The 18,241-nt window shown below is 42.6% G+C and overlaps 1 protein-coding gene across 2 annotated transcripts in view; it reads right to left on the bottom strand.

The window, feature by feature from the left end:
• Window positions 1-17,419, bottom strand: part of LOC135237931 (cadherin-22-like) — a 250,008-nt gene extending 232,589 nt beyond the window's left edge. For both annotated transcript variants that reach the window (XM_064305498.1, XM_064305497.1), the window contains exon 1: window positions 16,532-17,419. The gene's annotated coding sequence lies outside the window, so the exon portion shown is untranslated. The remainder of the gene's footprint in view (window positions 1-16,531) is intronic.
• Between the last annotated feature and the right edge of the window lie 822 nt (window positions 17,420-18,241).

Below are 18,241 nucleotides of genomic sequence, written 5' to 3'. Positions count from 1 at the left end.
TTGTTATTTTATCTAAGCAATGTATTCTTGCACACAATAACACAAATCAAACTACGGCTTGTTTTTGTACACAGTAGCTCATTCGAAAACAATTATTCTGTTTATATCTAACCTAAACCAGAAAACAGCTTATCAGCTCGCAATAACAGATAACTTTGATTAAGAAAAAAAAAAAAAATTTACGTTGATGTATTATCCTCCGTACTCCGTTTTGTGTTTTAAAACTATTAATTTCCATGAGGTCCTGAAAATGAATGGGAGCGAGTTGGGAGCCTGACAACTAGGTGCAACCATGCTGTTGTAAGTGGTCAGCAGGGGCAGCTGATTTTGCTAGAATTCACACTATGCAAATACAATGAGGTAGGCTCCACAAAATTACTTCTGTCATACCAAAGTGAAATATCCATGTAATGCAAATATTCAGAGCCCCACTTCCTGTATGTACTAAATGCAAGTATGGCAGTTTCAGGTGATTTATTATCAGGGGCAATGGGTTTTCAGTGTTTTGGTTTTTTTTACCCAGCAAAAACAATGCATAAATCTAACCCTGTGTGTAATATGTAACTACATGTTAAATTATCACCTTCTTTAAGAAAAAATAAAAAGTCCTCAGGGTGATAATGATTTTGTTTACGCGTAATATTCTAATGCCTTCCTCCCCGATAATAGTTCGATTTAATGACTCGGTGTGCCAAGTGGCCGACCCGGCGTCCGCTACCGTTACCGTCACGACGAAAATCCAGCGGGGCGGCTGGAATCGGCGCCGGCTACCCGACCGAGCCCCTCCGCGTTGCAGTAGAGCTCTTGTTAGCGGCTCTTCTATGGCCCCGGGGCCCCAGAAGGGCGATACGGGGGATGGACGATGTGTTCCCCCCGCAACAGAGAGTTTAATTTGAAGAGCAGTGCAGGAGCAGTAACCGCACCGCACTCACCCCTGAGCGCACGCTCATACGCCTGCGTGCTTTTCTTCAGACTAATGCTTTTGCGCAGCCCTCTTCTCCGTTATCCAAAACGCAGCCCGGACGGCAAAAACGTGCGTCGCCTGTTCTAATTAGGGCTACGCGGATTTCAAATGTTTCTGTGAGGTTCATTATCGACCGGTAACAGACAAATTAAATGTTGTCATTTCTGTCTTCCTCCCGGGTCTAATTTCAGGGTCTTCCCCTCTACAGTACGGTAAAAGATATTTATGGTAATGTGGCACTGTCTTCAGAACCCTGAGGTTCATTTGAGGTCATTTTATAGCAAGAATGTTTAATGTGCAAATTTGGATCATTTGGTTTATTTATTTATTTATTTATTTTCTTTACTTCAGATGTAATTTTAAGTTGATTTCTCTCCTTGGAAGGCTCTCTAAGGATTTTCAGTGAACCTCCAGGCACTCAAGACATCATCAGTGTCATCAAGCATGGTTAGCTGAATCACTTGCATTATTGTTTAAAATTAATTAAAATTAAGTAAAATGTAATTTTACGTCCCTGTCTGTATGTAGACAAGAGGAGGAAAAGCAGCAGCAGTAGTCATTCTCTGCAAGGATATGAACATGACTACTTACTGATCAGCCATTCAGAACATCTCTTTAAATGTACCGTAACCTAATTTAAAGCAACTTGTCTAAACTTCCTATTTCATGTCAAGGACATATAGCTACTCCATTCCATTCCATTGTAGAATATGCTGGATATGTCTGTAATCTGTATTATGTTTTAAACTGTATGTGTTAAACTGTTCACGTTTTCTTTCTTGAATCTGCCTTCCAGTTTTTATAGGCAGACAGAGCTCTGCTCCCTGTGTGTCAACACATCCGGGATCATCATGGGGGGGTTGAATCAAAGTATGCTTTTTCATATATATATATACACACACAATACTTATGCCAAACATGGTATATGGAATACATGTATGAATACATGAAAGATATAATATTATAAAGCCTTGTATTCTGAGATAATACCAGTTCACAAACAACAAACATCTCCGAGGATGTATGTCATCCCTAAATTTACTATGACTGCTTACTTTTTAAAATATCCAGTCATCAGACAGTAAAATGGTAATTTAACTTTTATAGTTTATGTGAGTCCAATAGGGATGGATAGCACCAGGGCAAGATGTACTCTATTAGAGTTGATTTAACACTAAACATGTTCCTGTGGGGAGAACACTGCAGGCAGCCCGTTGGTGATTGGGGGGGGTTTGCCCTTGAGCAAAGGCGTTCGATGCGGTCAGGGAGTCTGACCAGAGCCTGACCGCTCTGAAACCCCGCGCCTGAGTCCCGGGGCCGAGACCAGATGGGGGAGTCGCGCGCGCGGCGGGTCGGAAGCGAAGGTGAGAGCGGCCAAAACAGCCGTCCACAAAAGCGGTCGGCCCCCGCCGCTCCGCCGCCTCGACTCCGCCGCGGAACCGCTAAATTGCCACCAATCTGCGAGAATAATTATCGGCTTCCCCCCCCACGCCCCCAAATAACTTCTGAGGAGCCAGATTTGAGCGGAGACCACCTGAGGTGATTAACTGACGGAGGCACATTAAACATCTGTGACACGCGCCCCCCCCCCCCCCCCCCCAGGCAAGGCGGGCAGAAAACAATTAAAAGCCCGGGCTCCCCGAGGAGCGCGAACGTGACGCGGGCGCCCGGCGGCCCAGCGCCGGCTGATCGGGGGTCCGGCCAGGGTCCCGGGCGGAGAATTTAAACCGCCAGGACTGCGGCGGCAGAGGCTTAGCGCCTTCAGAACCCACATGGCAACCCAACAAAGCGCTGCCCGGCGACGCGGAGTAAAGGAGAGATTTCCCGCTCAAAGGAGGGCAAGCCTTTCAGCCGCGCAGTTAGAGCGTGGGCCTGGATTCGAGCGGCAATCTCCCTAAACCGCAGAAACTAACGCAAGTCGTAATCACGGTTTCTTTTTTCCTCAAAACCGCAGGTTTGGCAAATTAATACTGGTGATTGTGCAGCTTGCCTGACTCGTTTTGCAGAAAGAAAGCAATAGACTTTAGTGTTTATTTCCACGTTAAATTTGGGATAAATATAGATCTAGCTGAGGTGATTGTCTCACACACATCTTTTACACCAAATATTTATTTACACCTTTACTGTAATCCCAACAGTCATTATGATGAGAGATTAAACTGAACGGCCACTCTGCTTGAGTTTATTGCGAAACCGATCCTGTTCCTGGAAATCTACCATCCTGTAGGTTTTCACTCCAAACTTAATAAGGCACACCTCATTCAACAGCCAGGGATCTTGTTGAGTTGCTAATTAGCAGAATCAGGTGTGCCAAATTAGGGCTGGAGTGAAAACCTACAGGATGGTAGATCTCCAGAAACAGGCTTGGTTACCACTGCCATAGACTCTAGGCGGGAGATGAAAATACGACACATCTTTTTGTTTCTCCATTTCGCACGTTAGCTTGCTAACCTGGCATTCAGTGTAAAATGGCTCCTGGCAACCCCACAGCTGTCAAATGCAAACTTTGAAAGTTACTGTAAAGAATATACACAGGAAGAGCTGTCGTGTTAAAAAAAAAAAAACATCCAGATTTTAATAAGGACAACACTAGCCAAAGAAGAAATGCCTGTGCAGGACCAAATATTTCATAGAGCTCTCAACATAAGAGAGTTATATTTAACTGCCAGGTGGCCTTATCAATATGAGCTGTTGAAGCCTTGTCTATAATGAGCAGTTTATCAGCTCATTACAGACGGCCTTAAAAAACCAGGCAGAGAAATAAACAAACCAGGGCTATGGAATTACACCAGCCTCTGTCAGATAAAGTCTTAATTAAACCACAATTTTATCTGCGCGTGTAGAATTATGTTATCCCCCCCCCACCTTGTAACATAACCCACAAAATATGGTAAACCAAATTCGTTCCTCTTCAAATTCATTAATTACCGCAGTTCAAGTGTAAAGACCTTGTTTCCCCTCATAATTATTTCAGTCATTGGTATTTAATAATAATTAAGATGATGACCTTAAACATGCTTAAAATAAGGACCAGTGACTGAACAATACTTGGAATGATATCATCAGTCTTATACCACTTTGCGGGCATTGATCATTACATTGTATATGATATTACCAGATATTAATCTGTCAGCTAATAACCCCCCATAAAGAATAAAAGGAAGAAGGAAATGCAGTATGATGGCCATGCAGTTGCTACGGAGCATGTTCCATTACATTGCATTGCATTACAATCACTCGGCAGACACTCTTATCTAGAGCAATGTGTACAATACAGCAGTGAACTCCAAAAAAAATCACATGTGGATCTATTAACCTGGATTGTAAGAGATCATAATAGTTTTTTCACAAGCAAGCTTTTGCTGTGCTAACCCACCTGCCATGAAGTGGGAAAAGCATTTTCCAGCATCAAAAGAATGTTTATTCTGGCATCGCAGACATGATAAGGTGAAGTCAGGTACATGGTGAGTTACACCTCCACCTTCAGAGCTCTGTGTATTGCATTTGTCCACGGGCCAACCCTTCCTTTATTAGTGGGGGAAGGCACGCAGGGAATATTCTACGGGACTAGCCATTGAGATACTGTGATTTTTTTAGTGTGACATCAAATACTGGCCCATGCCTAATACAATACTACATAAATTCTATAAATCACATTGGAAAGGGGTCTGCTAAATGCACAACAAAAGTGTACTAATAATAATAAATCACCTCACAGCGATTTATAATGGAGCAAGGAAGCTCACCTCAACTGTCATTACTATGTAACACCAATTGGGTACCAACCACAGAGAGCTGTGTGCGCGTACTTTAATTCATTCCGCCAGAGACAAAAACAGAATGAAACAGTCAAACCAGAACCTGGAACTTAACGCTGGGGAAGCTCCTAAACGGAAGGGGGAAAAAAAGCTCATTTCAGAGATGAATGCTAAAGATGCCGGAGAAAGACAAAGGCTACGGGGATTGGAATTTCTTCCAAATCCTGCTCTTCCCTTTTGTTCCAGGTCTGGATAAAGCCTTCTACAAACTGGGACAATTTCACAATACCCCCGGCTCAGAGGAATCGCTACGTCTTGCGGGTATTAAGTTTCCAAAGCCCATTACGGGGGGACGGGGTGGGGGGGACAGAAAAGGGGAGTGCGCACAATAACCGGCGGTAACGCGGCGCGTCTCTGCGCTAACTCTAATCCGGCGAAGGCGCACGGGAGCGGGGAACGCGTTGCGAGAGCGCGCTCAGATTGAAATCGGCGCGCGCGAGCGAGCGGACAGATGCGGCGAGGGTCACGCGGCGGCTCGTTAGCGCTCGGGAGGCGCGCGGCGCGAGAACAACGCCGGGACGCGGCCCCCGGAATGCGCCGGTCGCACGGCGGCGATAATGGGGAGCCACGCTGCGCTTATGTAATTACGCGCGAGAGGACAGAGGAAAAAAACAATTAGGCAAAAAAATAAATAAAAAAATAGAAAAAACTACTCTCTTCCTCAAACCCAGCTCGGCAAGTTCGTTTTGCTGAACTTGTCAAACTGCGTCTGTGGAAAAAAAAAAAAAAAAAGTTTATTTCCGAGTCGAAGAAAGGGATAAATGTTTTCAAAAGGCCTTTTTCTGCGATAATGTCGTCTGAATTCCGCGATTAAGGACAGCAGGTGTGCCACACTGGGACGTGCTCAGGTACACTTGCCGCACCTGAGCTTGCAGCTGATGTGCAACGCGGAGGTGCACTCAGGTAAATCTTGCCCCCCCACTCCTGAGTCTACTGCAAGCATGCTGCATGGGGGCATACTCAGGTACCCCTCCCATGTTAAATGCAAAAGCATAGGGACGGTGACACAATTTCTGTCATTTTGGCTCTGTACTCCACCACATTGCATTTGAACAACAAAAAAAAACAATTAGACCGTCAGCTTTGACTTGAAGGTATTTACGTCCATATTTAAGTTGTGTGCCTCCCCCTTCTCCCACCTTCATGAGAAGCCCAATACCAAGGAGCAGGGCAATGGAGAGCGGCTACATCAGTGATAAACACGCACAGACGCAGGCTGCGGAATGGCATACTGGGTTACGGCAGCACGCCGCGGTGCATGGATCAGCCCCCCGCGGTCGCGGGTTCGAATCGGGACTGTGACGCGAACCACTGCGGCTGGCGGCTCCATAGGGCGACGCGCAGTTCACGCTCGCATCGCCCAGGGTACGGGAGGGCTCAGTCGGATACGCGTGCCTGTTCCATCGCTATCTATTGACCTCTGCTGGTTGATCGGGCACCAATAGGCTGCAAGCAAAAGGCCCATGTGACAGGTCTTCCTCCAGCTCCACTCCACGCAGGCTTAGCTGTCTGCAGCCTGAAAAGAAGCAGACTTTCGACACCACATATTTCATCGGATAATGTGTGGTGCTTGATCATTTTTATATTATAACATTGTATCCATCACGATTTAATGATGAATGATGTCCAAACCAGCTTTCTTCACATTCAGAATCCAATGATGTCAAAATTTCACGCTTCATATGAAACATCACTGCCTTTTGTTATTTTTTATTTTTTTATTTTTTAAGTTGGAAAATTGCAATAAGTGGAAGGAGTATGATACAATTATGGCCTGGATTGTATATCATTAAAGCACTGCTCACTCAGCTTTCACTGAGCATCCATCACAAACACACTCACTTCTAAATGGGTTTTTACTGTGGAACTCATAAACATAATGCCTTGTTTTGCGCTACACAAAAACCTTGTACCCTCACTGGTAACAGCTATATTATAGTTTTACATACCCAGCATTTCTGTTATTGTGCACAATATGAAAATTGCCATAAAATATTGAGAGGAAATGGCTGGGAAGAAATGCATTATTTCACCTTCTTTTTGTATGTACCTCAGCAAGATAAATACATTACATAAATGCTCTTATACAAAGCAACTACCAAAAGTGGAGAAAACTAGTGCGGGCCTCAAATAAGATTCCAGAATAGCTATTCTGTGCAAAATGTCCGTTGGTTTTAAAGCATATCGGAATTTCATCTCGTTCAACATTTTTTTTACCATATGAAAATATATAACAGAAGTTGGTTGACATGATAATTGTATAATATTAAAAAGTCAGAGGCTTTTCCACAGCATGGTTTCTTGAATGTGAATATAGTGTTTCTGCACAAGATTGGACCTGTAGAACAACAGCTGCATTAATAGAAGGAAAATGGCTAAAAGCATGTGCGTTTCCAAGTATAATTAACATTCAAATACAGTGACATTTCTTCTTTGTAAGTGCAAATAGTGACTAATATTTACCTGCATGCAGTATATTATTTCCCACTTTCTGGGCACAAACCATGAAGAAGTTCACTCATAAATGTCACAGTAATACGTGGTACAAAAGACAACCTTCTAACCACACCGTTGTGTATTCTTAATTTCATCGAAAAAATAAATTGGCTTATTTGCAGTATTTGGACATCAGATTTAAGCAGCAAAACATACAGTACAGCAGGGAGGCGGCAGCGAGCAACTGTAGGCAAGATAAGTCCGAGACTTTAATTTAAGCCCTCTTCTGTGAAATACTTGCATAATGCAGTCGTGGTGGTAAACAGAACATTAGACATCAGCAGGCAGCAAAGAACATTCAGCCCACCTGGGCTATCATTTGCCGATGTATGAACAAGCAAATGAGAAATAAATGACGGTAACAGTGTACCCGAGTACGGAGTCAGGAGAAAGTAAAAAAAAAAAAAAAAAATCTGAGGATTAACGTTCTCCCGCAACTGAAATGTACGCGGAGAACAGCTGCTCATCAGGAATCGTAATCTAAATGGTAAAAGGGAGCTGAAAAACAGGTCTAGTGTAATAGTCTGGGGCCAACGGTTCGCCAAAAAAACATTTGGAGCGAGCACTGCAGCGAGGTGCGTTCCCAAATGCAACACTTTTAGCAAAAAGTGTTAATGGGGAAGGTAACTCAACCCGAATAGCGCCATTAAACCCCGGCTATAAAACGTGAGCCTCCCACGATAAGCGGAGCCGGCCAGATGAATGATGCTGTATAATGTAGAGTCGGGACAGCCAAATAGACTGCAGGGCAATCTGAAAGTCTGAAAGGCAATGTTTGGATGTCGGTGCGGGCCGGGGGGGAGGTTGGATATCAATTCTGCGCCCGGTATCCGGAGGTCACGCGTAAGGTCTCAACAGCGTGATTGGGAGGGCTCTTCATTTTGGTCCCGTGCCTTTAAGGCCTGGCGTTAGCCCTCAGGCACAGTCTGTGAACGGCCGAGGGGGTTAAAATGATTTCCTGGAGGCCGTTTGCACTACATAACACCGTTTAAGGAGGCGAGGTGTCTGTGGAACGACGTGGTGTCCATTTCTGATTAGACCCTCCCCAGCCAGTCTGACCCTCCCCCTTCAGCGAAACTCCACTCAGCTCCATCCACTCCTTTGGACTTGCCTGAAATACTACCCTAACCCCGCCCTCAACAGGCACAACTGCTAGCTGTACACAGGACTATTAATGATAATGTACTGCATCTTTGTAGCCCTTTTCACCTCAGATCTCTTTAAAATCGAGAAGGGAGAAGCACCTCAACCCGCCTCCAGTGCTGAGCATCCACCTAGGAGATACGTGGCAGCCGCTGAACACCAGTGGTTCTGCCGCATATTAGCTTAGGAGGTGAGGATGGAAATTACTGGCCAGTTAAGCTGAGAGACAGCATCTCCTACCGCACAGCGTCCCGGTCCCTGCACTGGGGCACTGGGGGTTTGTTTTGACTAGAGCGAGGTCCGTCAACAGTCAGGGGAAAAGACCCGACTAGCCCGCCAATGCTACGACAACAGTTTTCCCCAGGTAGACTGCCACGCAGCAGCAGAAACGATCATGACCTCAACAAATAACCCAAAGAAACCGTGTGGGGGGTTTCAACAAATGCAGACTAATATAAACTGGGTGTACAGCACTCCAGTGCAGTGTGCTCGGTATCACGACAAATGTGCATCCCCTCTCCGCTGGTATCCAGTTTACATACAGCACAAGATATACTGCACAATGCACTACAGCAAGATGCACTGCAAGATTAAAAAGTCAACACAAGGTATTCCCATAAAAAACACTGCGCTATTCCTGTAGCTCCAGCAATCAAAACCCTCCCTAAAATTAGCCACCACCAGGACACAGAAAAGTGCAACGCTGACCCAGCATCACAATTAAATATTTATATAGTACTTCAGTTATCATTCTCTGCATTCTCTGTGGGTAAACTGGAAGGTTTTCTTATTTTATTTGCTTCAGACATGCACAGTCATTATCGGGTGTTGCATTATTCAAACAGTTGTAGTGCTGGCTGCTCCAAACCTCCCTCTGCCTCACCGCCCCCCCGCCCCCCCCGCCCCCCCCCCCGTCCCCCTCTCCCCCCGCAGCCCCCGAAAGCAGCATCGCAAATCTCCCGAACAGCCGGGACAGGGGCTCGGCCTCCGAGCGCGAGCACGTAGCCTCCGGCAGTACTGTCCAGAGCTCCACCGGTGCATACACTGTACGCCCCGCAGCCCCACTCGCCCCCTCCAGACCTCGCCAGATCAACAGCCCATTAAACCCCACAGATTTACAGGCGCCGACTAACAGATTTTTCTCTAACTAGTTCGGCATTTTCACAGCTAAATTACATACAATAGCAGAAGGCTCCCGTTAGTTAAAAACATACATTTTTTTTTTATCTTGTTTGTTCCAACCTTGCGACTGCTTGCGGACATGCATGCACACGTGCACATAAAGGCGCACGTACACGTACGCGCATAAAACTACCAGAAAGATGCATCAGGGTTCTACTTTTTCAGTCGGCTTTAGGTCATTTTGATTTAATGCTTCGTGACAATGCCTTTAGGCTTCAAATGTTCCTCACCCAGGTAGCACTGTAAATTGCAGATAAGATTTAACAGTAATGGATACCTATAGTGTGAGATATTACACGGAGAAAAAGAAATATATAGAACTATCATTAATTTTAAAATTGTTGCAGGAACTCAGGCTCTACATTTAAATACACTGTGCAGCTGGATGGTGATAGTTACTAAGACTAATTTCTACAGCGCTGTGAAAAAGTATTTTCCCCCTTCTCGATTTCCTCTATTACTGCATATTTGTCATACTATTGTCGGTCAAACCATGAATACTTGAAAAACAAACTCAGGGCTCAAATCCAAAAACCTGGCCAAGCAGTGGAATAACTGACCATAGTAGTTTTTTTGACAACTGATGCAATGCTATGACATGCTGTTCTTCTTTAACTTTTGTTTTTTAAAGAGTGACTATGACAACAAGGGCAGAGGGCACACACTAGAGTAAGAAATATATATTTTCTTTGGCCAACTTCATGTAAAGCTGACATGAAGTTGGCCATCCCTCACTGAAGGACCAAAAAGGTCAGACTCTGCATAAATGATACGCATAAATGTGCAAATCTACAACGATCCAATGGCAGGAGGACCTGAGCTGACTGCATGCCTGTCCATTGCCATCTTAGGAATATTCATAGCATTCTAAAAAGGTCTTGTATTAAGAGGCTATAGAGTCATTTATATAAACCACACAAAAAATATAAACTCATAATCCATAAAAGGGATATTCACTCAGGTAAACCAAAATAGTTTGTGTAAAATGGTTCTTTCCAACTGTATTCAAATGAACAGAGAAGAATCGCATCACTGTGATTTTTCAACTGTATTCACATCAAGAATCTGGTCACTGTTTTCTGTTCACAAGATTAATATGAAAGATTAAATACATACATCACATATTGGTTGTTTTCACTGTAATGCACGCTTGATTTTCAACATTATTAAACTTGAAAGAGGTTAATTAATTTATTCATGTGGTAGTCTAATATTTAATCACAACTTGGTGTTATTGATTATGTTTAAAAGGACACTAGCGAGAAATAATAAATTTCCCATATGACATACTCATTTGTGCATTTATTGTTAGAGAGGCTAAAGATTAATCATGAGAAAATAGTGTGTGTACATGTGTTTAGTGAACATGACATATTTGTGCAGGTATAAATTATGCAAATATGAGAGTAAATTCAATGTTCAGCTTCACAAGGTTATGTTGTAAAAACTCTCCCTGATATTGAATTCCATATTTAATCCAACCATTACTGAGTGGTATCATGCCAAAAAAAAAAAAAAAAAAAAAAACTGGCTTAACACACATTGCCATTTTCACCAAACTAAAATAATATACAAAAAAGTAGCAATCCAATCAAACAGGCCATCACAGGTTATCCAGTTATAAATACTAATTCATGAACCCTGTACGTCATGCTCCATGGAAGTCAGTTTTTTTTTTTTCCCTTTAAAATGCCATACAGGGGGCTGTAATCCTTGAATGGCCCAGAAGACATCGGAGAACAATCGAATGCGAGGGTATCCACCATCATCCATTGTACAGGGGCCCTTGATTCCACAAAGGATTCCTCTGCAGGTTCTATAAACCTTTTTATTGAGAGATACAAGCACAGTGTTGGACTGCATAACAATCACCAACTTTCCCTTAGACAGATTGACTATTGTGCTATTACTTATTGAATGCCATACACGGGTATTCAGAATCAGATCGCTTCCTACACAAAATGTCCGCATTCTATTAGATAACCAATGCGCCACAGCCTCGCTCAATGGCACATGAGATTCGCCATTGTGATATAAATGTCACTCTCTGAAAACGAGAGCTTATATTAATATCGAGACACATGTTGATGAAGTAAATGCTGATCAGCTGGGCTGCAGGGGAAAGGGACAGCAATCACTCAAACATTTCTCTTCAGAAAACCAAACTGTGTCGACTCAGTTTTCACAAACCAAATTCGCTTTACACCTGCTCCCAGGGGCTGGAGGGAGCCAATGCACGATTAACAGAGTTTCTGATACATTCTCGCGAGGAAGAAGAAAAAATTATTTTACTGCCTTTACTTCTGGCTCGGTGGTCTGCCCGGTTTTATTGGTTTGTACAGGACATATAATCACAGTGGATGTTTTCCAGTGGTAAGGTTGTCTTTATAAGCCACCAAAAGACTTATTTGGGAGACCATAGATCCCAAATAACGCTGATCCCAAAGTTCACACGTGACAATTGGTGTCCAGTAGCTACGGTTGTTACATTGCCTGTCTATAGTTGAACTTCCGTGAGCAAGTGGTTTCGGATTTTGTGGGTGTGTCCTTGACCTTGTACCACAGTAGGGCATTCAAAGCAATATCTCAGAAGTCCAAAGTAAATTGGGTGTTCCCATCGGTGTAGCAGGGGAAGTGTGGCAAAAAAATCCATTATAATGGAATATGCTTTTTTTTAAGGGTTTGTTGGTTAAAGCTCTGTGATTCGACATTACCATGTCTTCACCAGTCTCTGTGAACTCTACTCTATTGAGATCCATATTTTGAGACACATGCTGTGATCTGGTCCAAGTACATTCAGTTTAAGAATGTGAAAGTTTAACAGCACTGCCAGGACCTACCACCAACCAACCTGTGGATCTTTGTTATTCTTACAAGAATGTCGCATTATGGTACAACATGAATTCAAGCATTCTTAAACAAACCATAGAAGTACAGGTACATGCTGTATCAAGGCAGTGAGAAATTGTAGGTTCTTGTAATATTCCTAAAACATTAGAAAAACAGAGTAAATGTCACAAGTTAGTCATTGGCTTCCTGGATATTCCTTGAAATGTATAAGCCTCTCACTGCACAGCAGGAATGGTCATAGCATAATATTCAGTTTTGTTATCCAAGCAAATAAATAAACTTCAGAGGTGCATTCATGTTAACTGTATCAAGCCTGTTAGCAATATTAAACTAGCTAATCTGCCATTTCATTATTTTCATTTGGAACATTCTTAAAGCACATGTAATCCATGATGTTTTTTCATGGCTAAATGATAACCATCAGGGGACGCTGCCAGGAGGTCTGTGTTCAACATACCCAGAACATATTTCTGTGACTTTGACAGAACCTGCAGGAATATGCGTTACTTTTTCCCCAAAGAACTCAATTCCAAAAATTGACTACACATGAATATTATTTCTCAGAATAACTTCTTTCCAAATTGCAGCTCCAAATTCACTTTACCCTCCCTCCAAAAATCCTAAATAAATCTGAACTAATTACAGCCCTGGGTAACTTGCGCTAACTGGCATCCTGAGCCTTACACCAGGAAAGGGGGGGGGGGGGGGATGCCATTTAAGCGCTTGTGAGGAAAGCTCATTGCTTCCGGCATGAGGAGCCAAGGTTCCTGGCACGGGGAGAGTCCTGGAGCAGGTGTGAGAGGATGCACAGAGCCGCACAGAGGATGAATTTACCACGGAACCAGATCCATAAGGATCCAGGAGCAGGTGTGAGATTGCAGCACAGAGGGTGAACTTACCACGGACCCAGATCAATTAGCCAAGCCGTCTTTCCAGAAGTCATAAAAATGCCTCCCAGTGCCCTCATCTGCAACGCGTATCTGTCATCTTTACAGCCCCTCTGGTGACATCAATCAACCCCCACACCCCCCCAACTGCCCGCCCCCTTCCCGATAGTAAAAGTTTATTTTCCCGACTGGATGGATCGTAATCAATGCCCTAAACGTTCTAAATACTTAATCTCTTCAATTTGCTGTTGTGTTTCAGCTTCAAGCTCTTTCTCAATAACATAATTTGGGTTCAAAGCGCACAAATCTCAATACGTATCTGTCAAATTATTGGATCTGACTTAATTATGCAATCAATCTTAAAAAAAAAATATGGGAGCAGTAGTAGCAATCATGCTGTATCTTAGAAATGTTTTAATATTAAATTACTGCTAACAGTAAAAACCAGAACAATGCAATGTTTAACACATCAATTTAACATTTCTCTTCATAGAGATCAGAAGCACTGCAATTCATATTTCATGTCTTTTCTATATTTCCCATGCAGTAAAATACAGAAAATCAGAGCTAAATGCAACTAAAGGCTACGTAGAAAACATTGTTAAAAAGAACAAATACGTTAAATGAGGCCCAATTGTTTCTGTTAAGTATCAAAAAGGACATCAAGCCACCTTATTTTTGCCAAAATACATTTGACCAGCGGTAAATGAGAAGCCCCAGGTCCGGGAGAACTGCGAGTACTCAAGCAGTCGCAGAAGCCAACGCTACTGATGCGTTCCCATCCCTTCAGCGCGAGGGACTGTGAAGGCGGATACTACTAATAAACAACATGCACTCATGGAAGGTAGCGCGAGGGACCAAAATAAGTGTTCATCTGCGATGCACTCCTTTAAGAATGTGACACTTTGTTCATAACGAATTTTCAGCATAAACGAAAACAAGGCTGTGCTGGGAACCATGGCCCCAAAAGCATGTGTTATACCTGGCTGGGTCGATATAAAAAGAGAAAAAGCAAAAGCTTCAGTGAAGTCTTCGCTCAAATATCGTAACTTGCATACTGTAGAAAATGACGAAAATTGTTCTCCAAGTCGTTCGGCCATTTGTCCCGGCTCATCTGAATGTATTGATCACGGGGCCAAATAATAGCGGTCCAATGCATGTATGCTATTTTTGGGTAGAGGATATGGGGGGGGGGGGGGGTTGATAATCATAACCTTACAATAGGACTATGGAATATCTATATTTGCGTAAGCCGTTTCTTTAAATGAACGAGCATTGTTTTCTCCACAGTGCTAATTCAGGTTGGAATTAATATGTATCTAGGATAATTAAAGGTGAAAATCAAACAAGAACCTACAACCCCCGTTCACATCACAGTGTGTACTTTCGTGCACAGATGTAGGTGGGGAAAACACTTGAAATATTAAACGATAACTGTTGCGTTTCTTTCTTAGTAAATAATAACATTTTGGTCATTATATAACGGCCACGCACGTGCATGAGTAGACAAGTCATTTCGTTACATAAAATAACTTTCGAGCCGCCCGAATTTCATTATGTGCATGGGCTACTTAAGAGGTACGCTCCGTCTCCCTGAACTAAACTCCTTACATCAGATCCTATCGATTTATTGAAGACACAGTCATATGGGACTTCATTCTAGGATACTCATTGAGAACGCTTTTGATAAAAGAAATAAATGAAAGCGACATATCGTAGCATATATCCTGATAGATAAACCAACTGCTTGATTGACGTATTAGTATGATAATGACAATAATACTAATTATAATGTTACACATACCGCAATTGCAAAATTATAAACGGCGTGGGCAGCCGAAATATACTATTTGAATATATGGAAATGAAATGACATAAAAATACTAATGACACATAGGCTAAACTTGGCAGTTTATCCATGTGCACCACAAAAGCAAGCAGACCGGCGTCCTTATGGTACGATGCGCAGTTGCGTTCCCGGTTTGCAAACACATTAACGTACTGAGCTGTGCAGTCTCGGTCTCCTCGCCGAGCAGACTCTGCGAAAACTAGTCAGTGTCATGTACGGGATACCCTATACGTAATAAAACTAGACGTTTCCAAATATGTCCACCAATTCGAAAGCACATTAAAACAACAAAGAAGGCATAGTGTACTACATTGTTTGTCATTCTACCATGAATTTGGAAACTCTTAAGCTCACCGCAAAAGGTAGGCTAATCGTTTTATTCAAGCTCCACCGAACGCACACGAATAATGGCTTCGTTTTCCACTTAAAACTTAATATCTAGCTACAACCTGAAAATGTGATATATGCAATACATATTTAGTTCCACAAAATATAAACAACAAACTATAGGCAACCAGACAATAAATACGACGAACAGGCAATACTTTTTCAAACGTCGACTGAATGACAAACATGTAACAGCACAGTAAATTAAGCATTATGTGCATACTGTCTGGTGGATTCAGCTTGCTCAGAGCCTGAGCGAGCAATTCGCCAAAGTACAACCCAAAGAGCTTAATTAATAAGTTCATGACAAGCCAGTGTTCATTGTTCAGCGTCTCGCTGACGCAGAGTAGCCGATCTCTAGCCTAAATAAAACCGCTCATATCGTAGCCTACCTTTTGCATGCGCTGAGAAAAAAACTCAACGTTTAGATCGTTGTAAAGCTTATAATGCATCTATTTTTTGCATTTTTAAGAATTCCACTGTTCATAACAACGCGATGCTATAAACTTTGTTTCAATTCATTGGCTGGAGCCTGCCAGGTGCGTTTCGCATTTTTTCCACAAAGCTTGCTCACGAACGGTATCGAAGAGTGCATGTTATCACCTTGCCAGTTTCCATCTGGAAATTATAAACTGCAACAAGTTAAATATGTAGTAGCCAATGTAAAGGCGCACCTGGAATTAATAGGGCAACATAATCATTTTCAATCCGAAAAATAACGGTATTATGTGTAAAGTGTTAGGAAATACACCTGCAGGCATAGTTATGTTAAGGGGAATTTAAAAACTATTTGCCACGGCAGATGGACGGAATCGAAGTGAACATAAGCATTTACACAAGTTGTATACTGCTTGATAATTATTGTTTCGGGCGTCATTTGTTCGGCAAAATTACATACCGAAATGAATCATTTTAAGAAAACAAGGATGGAAGGCAAAAAGACACCTGTTCTTACCTTTTAAAGAATTTGTGGCTGTGTATGACGCGCTCCTTGTCGATTCGAGGTGTAGATCGGTAAAACTACAGTTGCCGTTGACTGAGCTGCGCTTTCCAAAAATGTAGGGTTCCTTGGCGCTGCAGCTGCGGACAGTCTGAGCGGCATATACGGTCCTATTACCTCTGCAGCCACGCTGGTTTTGGAGAGACCCCGTTCCAGAGAGCCGAGAACACGGAGCGACGAACGCCGCCACTCCAGCCCCTTGTGGCGAAGGAAAGAACTCAGAGAGATTGAGAGAGGATAAGAGACTGACAGAGGGAGGGAGGGAAAGAAAACGAGAGAGGGTGGGGGAATCTAAGGAGGAAAGAAGCGCTACTGGTGCAACATATTTTAAGCATTCGTCTGTGTCTCTGCCGCAGTTTAGCAAGGTACCATGCCTGGGAGACAACGCCAGCCTCATTTAAATGTAGTTGGGTTTACGTCTGATTGTCTTTCAGCTGCCAAGCTAAAGTTAATAACGTCAGCCGGCGATGAATTAAATCAATAACGTTGCGTGTGTGCGTGCGTGAATATGTATGAGTATGTGCACACATCCATGGTGATTGAGTGTGTGTGTGCGTGTGTATGTATGCGCGCGGACGTGCAAGTATGCGTTTATGTGCACTTATATAGAAACTGGCCGTTCTGATAAGACAAATATGTAAGTGTTAACAGAGTTAATTTTGAAGGAACAGTGCGTGGAAAACATCTGTTCTTATTCGTTGCATAACTTATTGACGAACTACATTAATTAAACACTATCAATGTACAATATAAAAAGCATCATATCCTATATTTTATGTGACATTGTAACAGAGGTCCCGTGAGAGTATGTCCCTTTACAAGTATAGTCATTCCTTTGCATTTTGCATCTGTAATTCATGTCTAACAACCCTTCCCTTGTACTGAATGTTATTCTTTTCCGTAGGGTCCAATGCCGTCTAATTTCATGGGATATGCAAATAATTTATGCAGCTGGCCTCGGGCTGTCTCCCCTTGAGAAACAGGTGTGTTATGACAAGACAATTAAATGCAATTGCCTCACTGGCGACCAGGCAAGTGCAATGAAATGCTATACAGATCCACTCTATTCAGACATGTGCCAGTGCAAATATTTATCAGATTGCACCTCGGAGTGCGCTACCTTTTTAAACATTTTCAGATTTGCTGTGCCATTTAATTTTATCTGACTGGTTTGCAAGGACTTGCTGTGAAGAGAAGAAATAGCTACACTTTAAAAAAAAAATTGGATCTCCCAATTAAAAACTCTTAAGTAACTGATTACAATAGCGCCTTTAAGCGTGCTCAACTTTCAAGGTTCAACTTTCAGTGGATTACAAATTCTAAGCTCCAGTGACAAGCATTTTGTGCACAACAACCATAAATAAGTTTAATTAAATCATATTGTGCTGTTCAGACAATAAGTCGAGTAAAATATTTGTACTGACAAGTTTTTAAGGCAGTTTTATTCACAGAATCCATGGGGAGTTTTAATTTTTTTTAAGCGAACTATAAGATTTTATGATGCAACCAAACTATCGGGCCAAAACAGTCAGAATAGCCGTTCTCTCACTCAAGTGCACCTGACCCCTTACACGTCAGCTCAGAACCATTCCTTGTGATGCATTTATATCCATTATATTATATCCATTATATCCTACTGTCTGTTCAGGGGCAGGTGACATCTGG

Source organism: Anguilla rostrata, chromosome 13, assembly GCF_018555375.3.
Source record: "Anguilla rostrata isolate EN2019 chromosome 13, ASM1855537v3, whole genome shotgun sequence".
NCBI classification, from domain to species: domain Eukaryota; kingdom Metazoa; phylum Chordata; class Actinopteri; order Anguilliformes; family Anguillidae; genus Anguilla; species Anguilla rostrata.
The sequence above is the reverse complement of the archived record's forward strand: the minus strand, read 5'-3'. Positions and strand labels throughout refer to the sequence as shown.